General features: G+C 42.5%; 1 protein-coding gene across 1 annotated transcript in view; it reads right to left on the bottom strand.

Annotated features, from left to right (window-relative positions):
• ropn1l (rhophilin associated tail protein 1-like) overlaps positions 1 to 10,650 on the bottom strand; it is a 61,506-nt gene extending 50,856 nt beyond the window's left edge. Inside the window, exon 1 of the mRNA XM_072560993.1 lies at positions 10,614 to 10,650. The gene's annotated coding sequence lies outside the window, so the exon portion shown is untranslated. The remainder of the gene's footprint in view (positions 1 to 10,613) is intronic.
• Between the last annotated feature and the right edge of the window lie 2,509 nt (positions 10,651 to 13,159).

Genomic DNA, 13,159 nt, shown 5'->3' with positions numbered 1-13,159 from the left:
GCCAGAGCACCCAGTGGAAACCCACACAGACTCAGGCAGAACATGCAAACTCCACACAGACAGCCACCCAAGACTGGAATTGAGCATGGGTTCCTGGCACTGTGAGCCAGCAGTGCTAACCACTGAGCCACTGTGCTGCCTGTGTCCAAATCTAAAAGGCTTACAAAACTCCTCCATTAACACAGACCACAGGACTGCCACTGACTTTGCACCAGCAAACAAAACTCTACAATAGTGGCGGCATGTTGGCTCAGTGGTTAGCAATGCTGCCTCACAGTGCCAGGATCCCAGGTTTGATTCCAGCCTTGGGTGACTGTCTGTGTGGAGTTTGCACATTCTCCCCGTGTCTGCATGGGTTTCCTCCAGGAACTCCGGTTTCCTCCCACATTCCAAAGATGTGCAGGTCAGGTGAATTGAATTGACCATGCTAAATTGGCCATAGTTGTTAGGTGCATTAGTCAGAGGGCAGGTGGGTTACTCTCCCGGAGGGTCAGTGTGGACTGGTTGGGCCGAAGGGTCTGTTTCCACACTGTAGAGGATCTAATCTAATCTACATCACACAAAAGATGTGTGGCTGCCCCTTTAAAGAATAGTGAATGGGGGAAGGTCCTTTGTGTAGCTGATTACATACTCAGCTGGGAATAAGGGGATAGAGTCATTAACTAGAGCTTGTGGTGCAGTGGTAGTACCTCTATCTCTGAGCCTGAAGACCTGGGTTCAAGTCTAACCTGTTCCAGAGGGGTATTATATCAACCCTGAAGAGGTTGGTTAAATAAAAAATATGGATTTGGTCATAAATTCCAAGATGGCAGATTGTGAATCAAATCTATTTCTCAAGCCTATTTGACATCAGCCTGACAATTAGTAACAAGATATGACAAGTAACAAATTTTTGTTCCCCCGAATTTGCTGCGCTTGAGAACCTGAAGTTAGAAATGCTCTTTAAACACAGGGGATGGCTAGTCCATTACCTTCCTCAACCTGTTAATAAGCAACAGCCCCTATTATATTACAATACTCTAATTTACCAATAACCTCCAATCTTGTTACTAATGCCCCTGTTACAGGAATTAAAAACCTCCAACCTCCTCATTTTACCAATGCCTCTGGTACACATATAATACTGTTACATCACATGCCCTAATAATGATAATAATAATAATAGTAGGTGAAATCTTAAAGGGGCCTAACCAACATGGATGATGGTGAGACTGAGACATGACAGAATTGTGTGAGATAGCCATTGAGGGCTTTCTCAACATTGGAAGCAACTTGCTTCCTTTATGCATCTGCTATTTGGCGTGGGGTGTTACTTGCTAGGCAGCTGTGAGTTGCGAATTAAGGGGGGGTCTACCTTGCTAAATTCTTTAGCATCTCAGGGCACAACCTATGGGCACTAGCTACACCCACTGCTCATCCACAGACATTGGTATCTGACATCTGCCAACACATCATGATCCTCATGGCATCTCTTCAATCCATTTATAGGACACTCAGGAAGTACAGATCCTCAGAGCTACTCACTTGCTCTGAACGCTTGATCACCTGCATGCTAATAGCATCCATGCCATGCCATGTCTATTACAATGTGCCACATCAATCAAAGCATAAAGGCTATCAGTACTGCTACATCGACAATTTTTTTTTGCACGGACATGTTGCTTGTCATGTTTGTCAATAGGTATCTGTCCGGTAGGAGTGGACATATACTCAGTCATACAACACAAAAACAGACCCTTTGGTCCAACCAGTCCATGCCGAACACAATTCCAAACTAAACTTTTCCAACCTGTCTGCTCTTGGCCCATATCCCTCCAAATCCTTCCTATTCATGTAACTATCCAAATGTCTTTTAAACACTGTAATTGTACTAGCATGCACCATGTCCTCAGGAAGTTCATTCCAAACACAAACCACCCTGTGTAAAAAAATTGCCTCTTATGTCTTTTTTAAATCTCTTTCCTCTCACCTTAAAAGTGTGCCCCCTCGTCTATCCTAGGGAAAGACACCTACCAATAGCTCTATCTATACCTTTCATTATTTTATAAACTTCTATCAGGTCGTCTCTCAACCTCCTAGGCCCCAGTGAAAAAAGTTTCAGCCTATCCAGTCTTTCTTGATAACTCAAACCTTCCATACCGGCAACATCCTAGTAAACCACTTCTGAACTCTCTCAGGCTTGATAATATCCTTCCTATAACTGGGCGACCAGAACTGGACACTCCAGAAGAGGCCTCACCAATATGCCGTACAATCTCAACTTGACTTCTCAACTCCAATACTTGAAGGACTGAGCAATGAAGGTAAGCGTTCAAGTGCTTTTTTAACCACCCTGTCTATGGCACCCCATGCTGTTCATCCAGCACCCACACTATGTGCCAAATATCTGCATGGCAAACACAGTACCCATTTATACAGCCATGTTGGAAAGTAGGTGGGGAGTGCTCTTCAGTACAGTCAAGGGGGAATGCTATCAGTCAGGGTGGGGGTGCTGATTCCATCACTTACGGGCATAGTCTGCACACAATCCAGGGGCTTAAGTCATGGCTATTTGTTTGCTTGGGCTGGGCATGGTGAGGGGATCTGTCAAACTACAGTCCTGGGAGTGGGTAACAGGCAGCCCTGTAGAGCTATCACAAGCAGTCAGTGGAGTCATATATCATTAGTCGGAGAGCTGCAATGACAGCAATCAGGAGTCCAGTCAGTCACACCAAGGGGCTGCTCGTCGGATGTCAGTCAGGTCTTGGGGCAAATACAATCCAAGAGTCTCTGCATTGATCGTTGAGGAGGATGCAACAAGGGCACGTAGGGGCAGTGGAAGGAATACTGCCAAACGAGGTAGGGGAATCAAAGCTTGTGAGGGGAGTGGTGGGCTGAGAGAGACATATACAGAGGTGAGAACAAGGGAAACTCAAGGTGTATGGGGATATACCAGCATGGTAGACTATAGGAGGTAGAGTTCTTAGGAATAATTACCACCACGCACAGGGAGAGTCTACAGGACAAGGATGGACCTCATTAAGATATAAGGAAGGGGCTAATCATCCTGGCATGCTACACCAGGTGTGCTCTGCTCTGTACAATTGAAGCAGGTAATGAGATTATGTGATAGATGTTGAGAATGGGAGTAGTCTTCCCAAGAAGAGGATGAGGACATTGTGAAGGAGAAAGATCTCCCTGAGACTGACAGAGCTTAACAGTGTCGACATCCACAAGACAAACAGCACCTGGTCGAAACTCGGGTTTCAGTAGATGAGAACTGGGTGCAACAGACCATAATTGCCTGTAAAATGTAGTTGTAGATCATCATGCCAGCATTTGATGGGAGTGAACTGCAGCCTCTATTTGTTTCATTTGTGTTTCCTTTTTGCTGGGTGTTAATAAAAGCTGATGTTTGAAACTGTCTAATTGTTTGCCTGTATATACCATTCCCCTGCTGGACAATGACAAGCTGTGGATCTCCATTGGGCATTGGGTATAGGGTAGTGTTGACTTGGAGAAGACATTCAGATGGGATGTGGCTAAGGATGGGTAAGCTGTGTGCCCTGTTGGTTAAACAGCAAGCAGGGTGCGAGAATGGGTTGTAGGTGCAAAGGCATATCAATCATGTCATTATGAGCTATCAGCATTGCGATATTGTGGTTGCTGAGCCACTTGTTGCTGTTAAGGGGCAATGCTGGATTGCCAATACTCATCTGGGTGCAGAGCAGCTTTTAAAGATTAGCTCAAGGAATGCCTGTCCTTTATTGGATATCCAGGGAGTACCAAGTTATTCTGGAAACAGTGCATGGTAAAATGGAGCTAGACTTGGGCAGGAGGGACACCATAAGGGCAGACTGGTTAGTTAATGAGGTTCATTTGGGAAGGCATGGTGAGAAATCTTGCTATGCTTTACAGTGGAAAACCCTCCAAAAAGCTGGACTCAAACTGAATGTGGTGTACATGGATTTTAGCATGTTTGATAAGGTTCCCCACTGTAGGCTCAATCAGAACGTAAGGAGGCATGGAACACAGGAAAATTTGGTTGCCTGGATACAGAATTGGCTGGCCCATAGAAGACAGAGGATGGTAGTAGGTGGAAAGTATTCAGCCTGGATCTCAGTGACCAGTAGTGTTCCACAGGGATCTGTTCTGGGACCTCTGCTCTTTATGATTTTTTTAATAAATGACTTGGATGAGGAAGTGGAAGGACGGGTTACTAAGTTTGCTGATAACACAAAGGTTTGTGAACTTGTGAACAGTGTGGAGGGCTGTTGTACATTGCAACGGGACATTGACAAGATGCAGACCTGGGCTGAGAAGTGGCAGATGGTGTTCAATCTGGAAAAGTGTGATGTGGATTCATTTTGGAAAGTCAAATTTGAATAGAGATTATAGAGTTAAAGGCAGGATTCTTGGCAGTGTGGAGGAACAGGGGGATCTTGGGGGTCCATGTCCATAGATCCCTCAAAGTTACCACCCAAGTTGAAAGGGTTGTTAAGAAGGCTTTCATTAGCAGGGGGATTCAGTATAAGAGCTGTGAGGATATGCTGCGGCTCTATAAAGCCCTGGTTAGATCACATTTGGAATATTGTGTTCAGTTCTGGTTACCTCATTATGGGAAGAATGTGGAAGCTTTAGAGAGGGTGCAGAGGAGGTTTATCAGGATGCTGCCTGAACTAGAGGACATGTGTTGCAAAGAAAGGTTGAGGGAGCTAGGGCTTTTCTTATTGGAGCAAAGAAGAATGAGAGGTGACTCGATAGAGGTGTACAAGATGATGAGAGGCATAGATAGAGGGGATAACCAGAGACTATTTTTTCCAGAGCAGATATGGCTATCATAAGGGGGCATAATTTTAAGATGACTGGAGGAAAGTTTAGGGGAGATGTCAGAGGTAGGTTCTTCACTCAAAGCGGTGTGCGCGTGGAACGCACTGCAACTGGTGGTCGTAGAGTCAGATATATTAGGGACATTTAAGCGACTCTTGGATAGGCACATGAATAATAGTAAAATGAAAGGTATGTAGGTTAGTTTGATTTTAGAGTAGGATAAAAGGTTGGCACAACATCAAGGGGTGAAGGGCCTGTATTGTGCCGTACTGTTCTATGTTCTAAACAACACATAGCAAAGAAACACAAGGTTCAGCATAACATCCCTGTATACCACAAACAGTCCATTTCACTATTGACCTCTTGTACAAATAATACTGTAACATCACTAATATTCCAGTTATGCTACAAGATGACCGTTGTACCTAATATCTCATCAATACCATTTTGCCATTATCACCTATTACATCACTGATATCCCACTTATAAGGCAAATTTCCTATGATTTCACTGATGCCCTATTTTAGTACTAACACCCATTATCGCATAACTATCTTGTTATAACAGTAACACCATGTTATAACTCTAATGTTCTTGTCATACACATCACATCATGTTATATCACTGCTGTTACCACTATACCAGTAACAACATGAGTAACACAATGGTATGCTTGTAATGCCCCCATTATAACAGAATTGATTGTTGAATGTCCCGCTTGTTTTGGTATCATCCTATTAAAGAACCCAAGGATCTTGCATTCATATAATTCTTTTTCCACAGCGTCGGGACTACTGTATTTAAAATCCTGTGTTGCTTTCAGAACTGGATATTCAGATGAGCCAAGGACAATTTTATGCCTTGGAAAACCTCAAAGGTTTTCTCAGAGATGACGACCAGACCATTCCGGCCCCTAGGCATCATGGTAGCCCACAAACTCACCATCACACTGAAACAGCTCCTGGTGAATTTAAAGGACCCCCATACCAACAACAAGATAGAACAAATGTCATATACAAAATACCCTGCAAAGACAGCAACATTACATTGGACAGACAAGCAGAAAACTAGCAACCAGGATATAGAGCACCAACTAGCCACCAAAAGAAATTACCAATTATCACTGGTATCCATATGCACAGACAAAGAGGGACACCAGTTTAACTGGGACAATACATCCAACCTGGGACAGGCTAAAAAAAGACACACATAGGAATTCCTAGAGGACTGGCATTCAAATTGGAACTCCATTAACAAACATATAGATTTGGACTCCATTTACTAACCTCTCAGAAACAGAACCGGAAATGATATCACCACCACAACAAACCGAGACAGATAAATAGCAAGCAGGACTGAACACCAACACTTCACCGGAGGCTCACTGATGATGTCACCTAGTGTGGTGACGAAACATCTGAGAACAAACCCAGCAGCTCAGTGAGCAAACTTACAATCTGATCCACAACCTGAGATACAAATCTTCTCCAAAATCTCAGAAGGTAAAGCACATATTAAGACAAAGGAGACACGCAGAAAGGTCAAGAATATTTTAGTTTCCTAGTATCATATGTAAAAAACTTTCCTGAAAAAGCATCATTGCTAAGAAAATTCATAAGGAAAGGTGTACACATATGTATGATAAGAGGATTGACATATTTATGAATTACTCAAAGAAAGACTGTCATCAGAAGCGTACATCCTACAGTAGAATGGCCCAAGAAAGAAGACAACCTTAGAAATCGATGCATCTCAGAAAGAGCTAGGAGCTGCATTACACAAGATAGCAAACCAGAGGCATTTATATCCTATGGTCAATCACAATCTCAACCAGATTCTTTCCAACATTAAGTGTGAAATAGTTGCTCTGGTGTTTGGTATCACAAGATTCCATACCAAGATTTCCCTTTTTTTTCCCAAATTTCCAAAAACAGAAGCCAATTTGTGAGCACACTGATTTGCATATGTGGAATCTCCCAAAGGCCACGGTGCTTAAAGGGAATGTTGTTCCAAACATACCTATTCAGTTAGCAATTCATTGCAGATAGAGATCACAAACCATTGGAAATTATTTGGCACAAACCACCGACAAGTTACCAATTGAACTACAATGTCTTTTAGTAAAAATACAGGGATATATCATTTCAATATCTGTTACAAACTTGAAACAAATATAGCTACAGCTTTGGACATGGGCTTACTGTGACCAGCAGAGATTACAACTGGAAGACAAATTAGGAACCTACCAAGCTATCACTTTTTTATGTCCTCCAAGATACAGAGGGAGAATGAAAGTGATGCATGATCGCTGTGTAAATATAAAACTGCCTAATCTGTACATAGGACAGGTCAGAGACATTCTCCTCAAGATATGTGTTACCCACAGAGGTATCATAATATGCCGTACGCCTAGATCCTACAAAGTCACAACATTGAATGGAGCAACATTGAGGAGAAACAGAAGCTAACTCATGGAACGGTACAATATTCCAATTATGCACAAACATACACAAAACTAAACTCTGAGAACCCAAAGATGTGGAATACAATCAGGACAACATACAATATGTTAATAACATGCAAGACTCTAAGACACTTTCAAGTCAACAACATTCAAACTTCAGAAGGCTGTGCCATCACACGACCTGAAATGATTGTCATTAGACTCTTAGACTCATAAAATCTCAAGTTTGTCCAGTCTTGTTTCTGTATAAATTGATTTTCAACTAATGCATGCATATATTCCCTCTTAATTATTGTAACTTTATCTTTGAAAAAAGAGATATGTTGGTTATTGCTTGGAGATTTTAAGAACTAGTTACAGTAATAAGCCAAGGACTAGGAATGACACCATATGACCATCTATCCTGTGCTGTCAGGAGAAGCAATGTTGGAAGGAGATTGCATTCTTTGTTATCTCAGAGAGTTCTATTTTGATCTATAAATTAAATGTTGAAGAAATTTTCAGGCATAGTGAATCCGTGCTATTTAAACTGTTACATACCAATAACGCAAGAAATACAACAAAAAACATCCCAAATGCCTTTAAGCCAATGGAGTATTTTGAAGTTTGGTCACTGGGGTAATGTAACTTCACTAATGTCCCAGTTGTATAAGTAACAACTCCAGATTATATCACAATGCCCTGTTTTATAAGTAACTCCCCATTATTTGAGAAATGTCCCAGTGATATGTGATATTATGACTGCATTTGCTAGATCAGCACCACAACATTGCATAACCAATATTCCTCTTATATCAGTGACACCCTGTTGCTTTAGTGATATCCCTTGTTATATGAATTACACCATGTAAAGATAGGAAAAAAGAGCACGAGTCATCCAATCTTGATCAGTTGAGGAACTAAGGTTCCAGGGAAAGGGCAGGGAAAGTGGGCATAAAGAATGTCGGGATCAGCCATGTTCCCACTAAATGGCAGAGCAGACTCAAGGGTCCAAATAGCCTACTCCTGTTCCTATTTCTTATCAGGCCTTTGTTTGCTCCACCCATTCAGTAAAATCAGGGTTAAACCTTCTACTTGAACTCCATTTTCCTGTCCTGTCCTCATATTCCTGATTCCATTACTGTCCAAAATTCTATCAATTTCAGTCTTGAATATATTCATCAACTGAGGATCGACAGCTCATTGGGATAAAGAAGTCCAGATTCACAAACCCTAATTATAGAAATCTCTGCTCATTTCAGTCCTGAAGGGCCAACTTTTTTCTGAAACTATGGCCCCCAGTTTTAGTGGTAAACAACTTTGCCATGGCTATCCTTTATAAGAATTTTATATGTTTCAATCAAGCCAGTCTTCAAAACTCCAGAAAATATAGACCCATTCTACATAATTATTTGTTATAGGACAATTCTTTCATTGCAATAATTAATTGAGTGAGCTTCAATTGCACTGCCTTTAAAGCAAGCAAATCATTCCTTCGGCTATATAGTACTTCCAGATGTCTTCTCTTCACAGTCCTAGAGAAATGCAGAAAGATTTCCCTACTCTGAAAATACAACCCCTTTGCTAACAGAGACTAGCAAACTACTTGCTCTTTTTCTTTGATACTAACTTACTGTGATTCTAATACAACACCCACATTTCTCTGAATCTCAACAGTTGCAAATTCCATGAACACTCCACTGTTGCATCAGTGCCCCAGCTTATTGACATATAGCATTTTTCACTAATATCAAGTTGTATAAATATTAGCCCCTTATTTCACTGATTCACCCTTGATCCCTTTAACAGAAAGGTCCCGGCTATTATTACTATTGTCCCACTTAGTTCACTGATAATTGTCTCGAATGAAATCTCACTGATATTCTCTGCTCTCATCACTATTTAACTTACAATCAGTACAACGAAAACTAACGTACCAGCCTGCTGCAGGAAGGTGCGATCTCAACTGAAAGGATTTAGACAAAGCCAGAACCCCTCAATTAACACAGTCTCTCTGGTTTGTTTTGATTGATGACGACACATGCAAAAATTGCCAAAACAAGCATACCCCTTGGTAGACTTTGAAAATCAATCTGGAACTAAAAATCTCCATATCAGACTGCAGTAGTTCAAGAAGGCAGCTAACGATCACCTTCCCAAGGGCAACTAGGGCTAGACAGTAAATGCTGGCCCTGACAGCGATGCCCACATCCCATGAACGAATAGCAACAAATAAACAAATTCTATAGAGCAATAGGCCCTGCCCATTCTGCTCTATCTATGCAGCAAGAGCTGTACTGAGTACTAGCCTCAGAACATAACCACTTTTACTTCAGCTCTCTTTGAAAGCATTGGAAGACTATGACAATGTACCAGACACTGAGATACTGACCTGAGCTGGCAGGCTTGGCATCCACAACATATTGAGACAGTCAGCAAATTGGGCTGGTCTAACACTGACTTACCAAAGCATCGTTTCTGAGGAGAGCATGAATCGGGGTTTGGTCTTACGCGGTTCAAAGTCCACGCTACAGGGACACTGAAGGCATCCCTTAGGAATTTTTGAAATTGACCTGGGAAAAGCTCACTCAGGAAAGAATACCTGGCACAACCAAATAAAAAGTGGTGTGGTCTCCTTCCAGTGCATATCAGAGGCTGGGAAAACCCAAGGAGAGGCAATCTCAAGCCAACAAGTAATGTAAAAATCAATTGCCTATGGTATCCTGTCCTCTGTGCAGCAGAACCCCTCAGATACTGATCAACCTGAGCAGCCATCCAAACACCCCAGAGGACGAACATGGTGACCTTAACTTCGTAGGGTTTCTTTATATATTCACTCACAGGACGTAAGTGACCTTGGCCAAGCCAGCATTTATCGGCAATAGGACAGTTTAGAGCCAACCCACAACGCAGTGGGTTTGAAGTCATGTCTGGGCCAGACCAGGTAAGAATAACAGATTTCCTTCCTTAAAAGGACATGAGTGAACCAGATGGGTTTTTCTGCCAATGACAATGGTTTCATGGTCATCATTAGGCTCTTAACCTCAGATTCTTCAAGGAGTTACCAGAGGTGGTGTAGATCTGGAACTCACTGCCTGAAGAAATGACAGAGGCACAAATCCTCACTGCGTTTAAAATGTAACCTACAGGACTAAGGGTGAGGAAAAGGGAAAGTGGGATTTGCCAGCAGAGGCACAATGGGCAGAAGGGACTCATTCTACGATTGACTACAGCCCCACGCTGTGCGTGATGCCCCCCCCCCCCCCCCCCGACTGTGCCAATGTGTGTTGCCTGTGAGTATATGAGAGACCCGGCCGGCCCTAGGGACACAGTGATGGCCAGTTCCCAGCTGCTGCCTTACCTGCCCGGCTCCGGCCGCTCCGCTCTGGTGGGCGGGGCCAGCGGGAAGCCGTGCTGCCATAGGACGCCGGTTTCCAGGGCAACCATTGTGTTAGTCTGGTTGCTCGGTTACCGGGCAGCACGCGGATGTTAGCTGACGTCACGCACGATGATGTGTTGAGACTGAGCTGGAACAACTTGGACAATACAAGTTGTAGGTTAGTCCAACTCAGTATTGGTCAGGGCTGTACAGTTCAGTCTACTGTCGTACAATTCATTCCACTGCATATAGTTCAGTGCAGAATAATTCATTACAACTTAATTTAGTGCAATACAGTACAGTTCAATTCAATGTAGTATAATACAGTTCAACTCCAAATATTTCAGTGCAGTATAATTCAATGCAATTCAAAAAGGTTCAGTTAAACTCAATGTAGTTCAAATACCATGCTGTATAATTTAATTCAGTTCAGTATAGTACAATTCAGTTCAGCTCCACATATTTTCGTGCACTATAACTTGGTACAACTCAATTTAGTTCTGTAAGGTTTGGTTTCAGCCTCAAACCCTTCAAGAAGACTCAAGTCAGATTCACCCGATCGCAAGGCAAGTCCTGGTCAATCCCTCTATTAAGATCCACAGAGTAATCCTCTGAAAAGTAGAACACTTCCCTGTTTCAGGGAGCCACCTCTTATCTCAGGCTGATATCAATGCAGTGATCCAATCTGTGAACACCACCAAGATGCTCCCAGGGACGATCATCTACCACAATTGTGACATCTTTGCTGTTATCAAAATCTTTGTATTTAAAGCAGTTATCCTCCAACTCTTCTATGTGAAGCCGAAACTTAGACTACATTGACATCATCTCAGGGCCCTTCACAAAAACCATTAATGCTGTCTGAGAAGAATTCTCTGCATCAGCTGAGAAGACAGATGGACAAACATCAGCATCCTTGAAAGAATAAATAGCACCAGGATCCAGGTCATTTTCATTCGAAACCAATTCCACTTGGCTGGCCATGTGCTTAGGATGCTTGAGTAAATCTTCTTCATCCAGCCGACAGAAGGTATTAGAGTCATAGAAATGTACAGCACGAAAACAGACCAACTCATCCATGCCGACCAGATATCCTAAATTAATCTAGTCCCATTTGCCAACAACTGGCCCATATCCCTTTAAACATTTCATATTCATGTACCCTTCCAGATGCCTTTTAAATGTTGTAATTCTACTAACCTCCATCACTTCCTCTGGCTGCTAATTCCACACAAGTACCACCTTCTGTGTGAAAAGTTTGCCCCTTGGGTCCCTTTCAAATTTTTCCTTTCTCACCCTAAACCTGTGCCTTTTTGTTCTGGACACCCCCAACCCAGGGAAAAGACCATATCTATGTATCCTATCCATGGCCCTAATGATTTTATAAACCTCTATAAGGTCATCCCTCAGTCTCCGATGCTCCAGGGAAAACATCCCCAACCTTTTCAGCCTCTCCCTATAGCTCAAACCAACATCCTTGTAAATCTTTTATATGAACCCTTTCAAGTTTCATAACATCCTTCCAATAAGAGGGACACCAGAATTGCACACAATATTCCAAAAGTGGCCTAACCAATGTCCTGTACAGCTGCAACATGACCTCCCAACTTCTATACTCAGAACACTGACCAATAAAGGAAAGCATACCAAATGCCTTTTTCACTATCCTATTTTCCTAAAACTCCACTTTCATGAAGCTATGAACCAGCACTCCAAGGTCTTTTTGTCCAGCAACACTCCCCAGGACCTTACCATTAAGTATATATATCCCGCCCTGATTTGCCTTTGCAAAATGCAGCACTTCTAATTTATCTAGATTAAATGCCATCTATCACTCCTCAGTGCATTGACCCATCTCGCCAAGTTCCCATTTTACTCTCAGGTAATTTTCTTCGCTGTCCACTACACATCAAATTTTGGTACCATCTGCAAGCATACTAACTATACCTCCTGTGTTCATATGCCAATCATTTATGTAAATGATGAAAAGCGTTGGACCCAGCACCGATGCTTGTGACACACCACTGGTCACAGGCCTCCAGTCTGAAAAGCAACCCTCCACCACCACCCTCTGTCATCTACCTTCAAGCCAGTTCTGTATCCAAAAGGCTAGTTTTCCCTGTATTACATGTAATCTTGCTAACCAGTCTACCATAAAAGGAACCTTGTTGAATGCCTTACTGAAGTCCATGTAGATCACATCCACTGCTCTGCCCTCATTAATCCTCTTTGATACTTCTTCAAAAAATTCAATCAAGTTAGTGAGACCTGATTTCCCAAGCACAAAGACATGTTGATTATCCCCAATCAGTCCTTGCCAATCCAAATACATGTAAATCCTATCCCTCAGGATTCCCTCCAACAACTTACCCACCACCAATGTCAGGCTCACTGGTCTATAGTTTCCTGGCTTTTCCTTACCACCTTTCTTAAACAGTGGCGCCACATTAGCCGATCTCCAGTCTTTCAGCACCTCACCTATTACTACTGATGATCCAAATATCTCAGCAAGGGGCCCAGTAATCATT

This window comes from Chiloscyllium punctatum, chromosome 41 (genome assembly GCF_047496795.1).
Source record: "Chiloscyllium punctatum isolate Juve2018m chromosome 41, sChiPun1.3, whole genome shotgun sequence".
Classification (NCBI taxonomy): Eukaryota; Metazoa; Chordata; class Chondrichthyes; order Orectolobiformes; family Hemiscylliidae; genus Chiloscyllium; species Chiloscyllium punctatum.
Note: the sequence above shows the minus strand (reverse complement) of the source record. Positions and strands in the feature narration are given on the sequence as shown.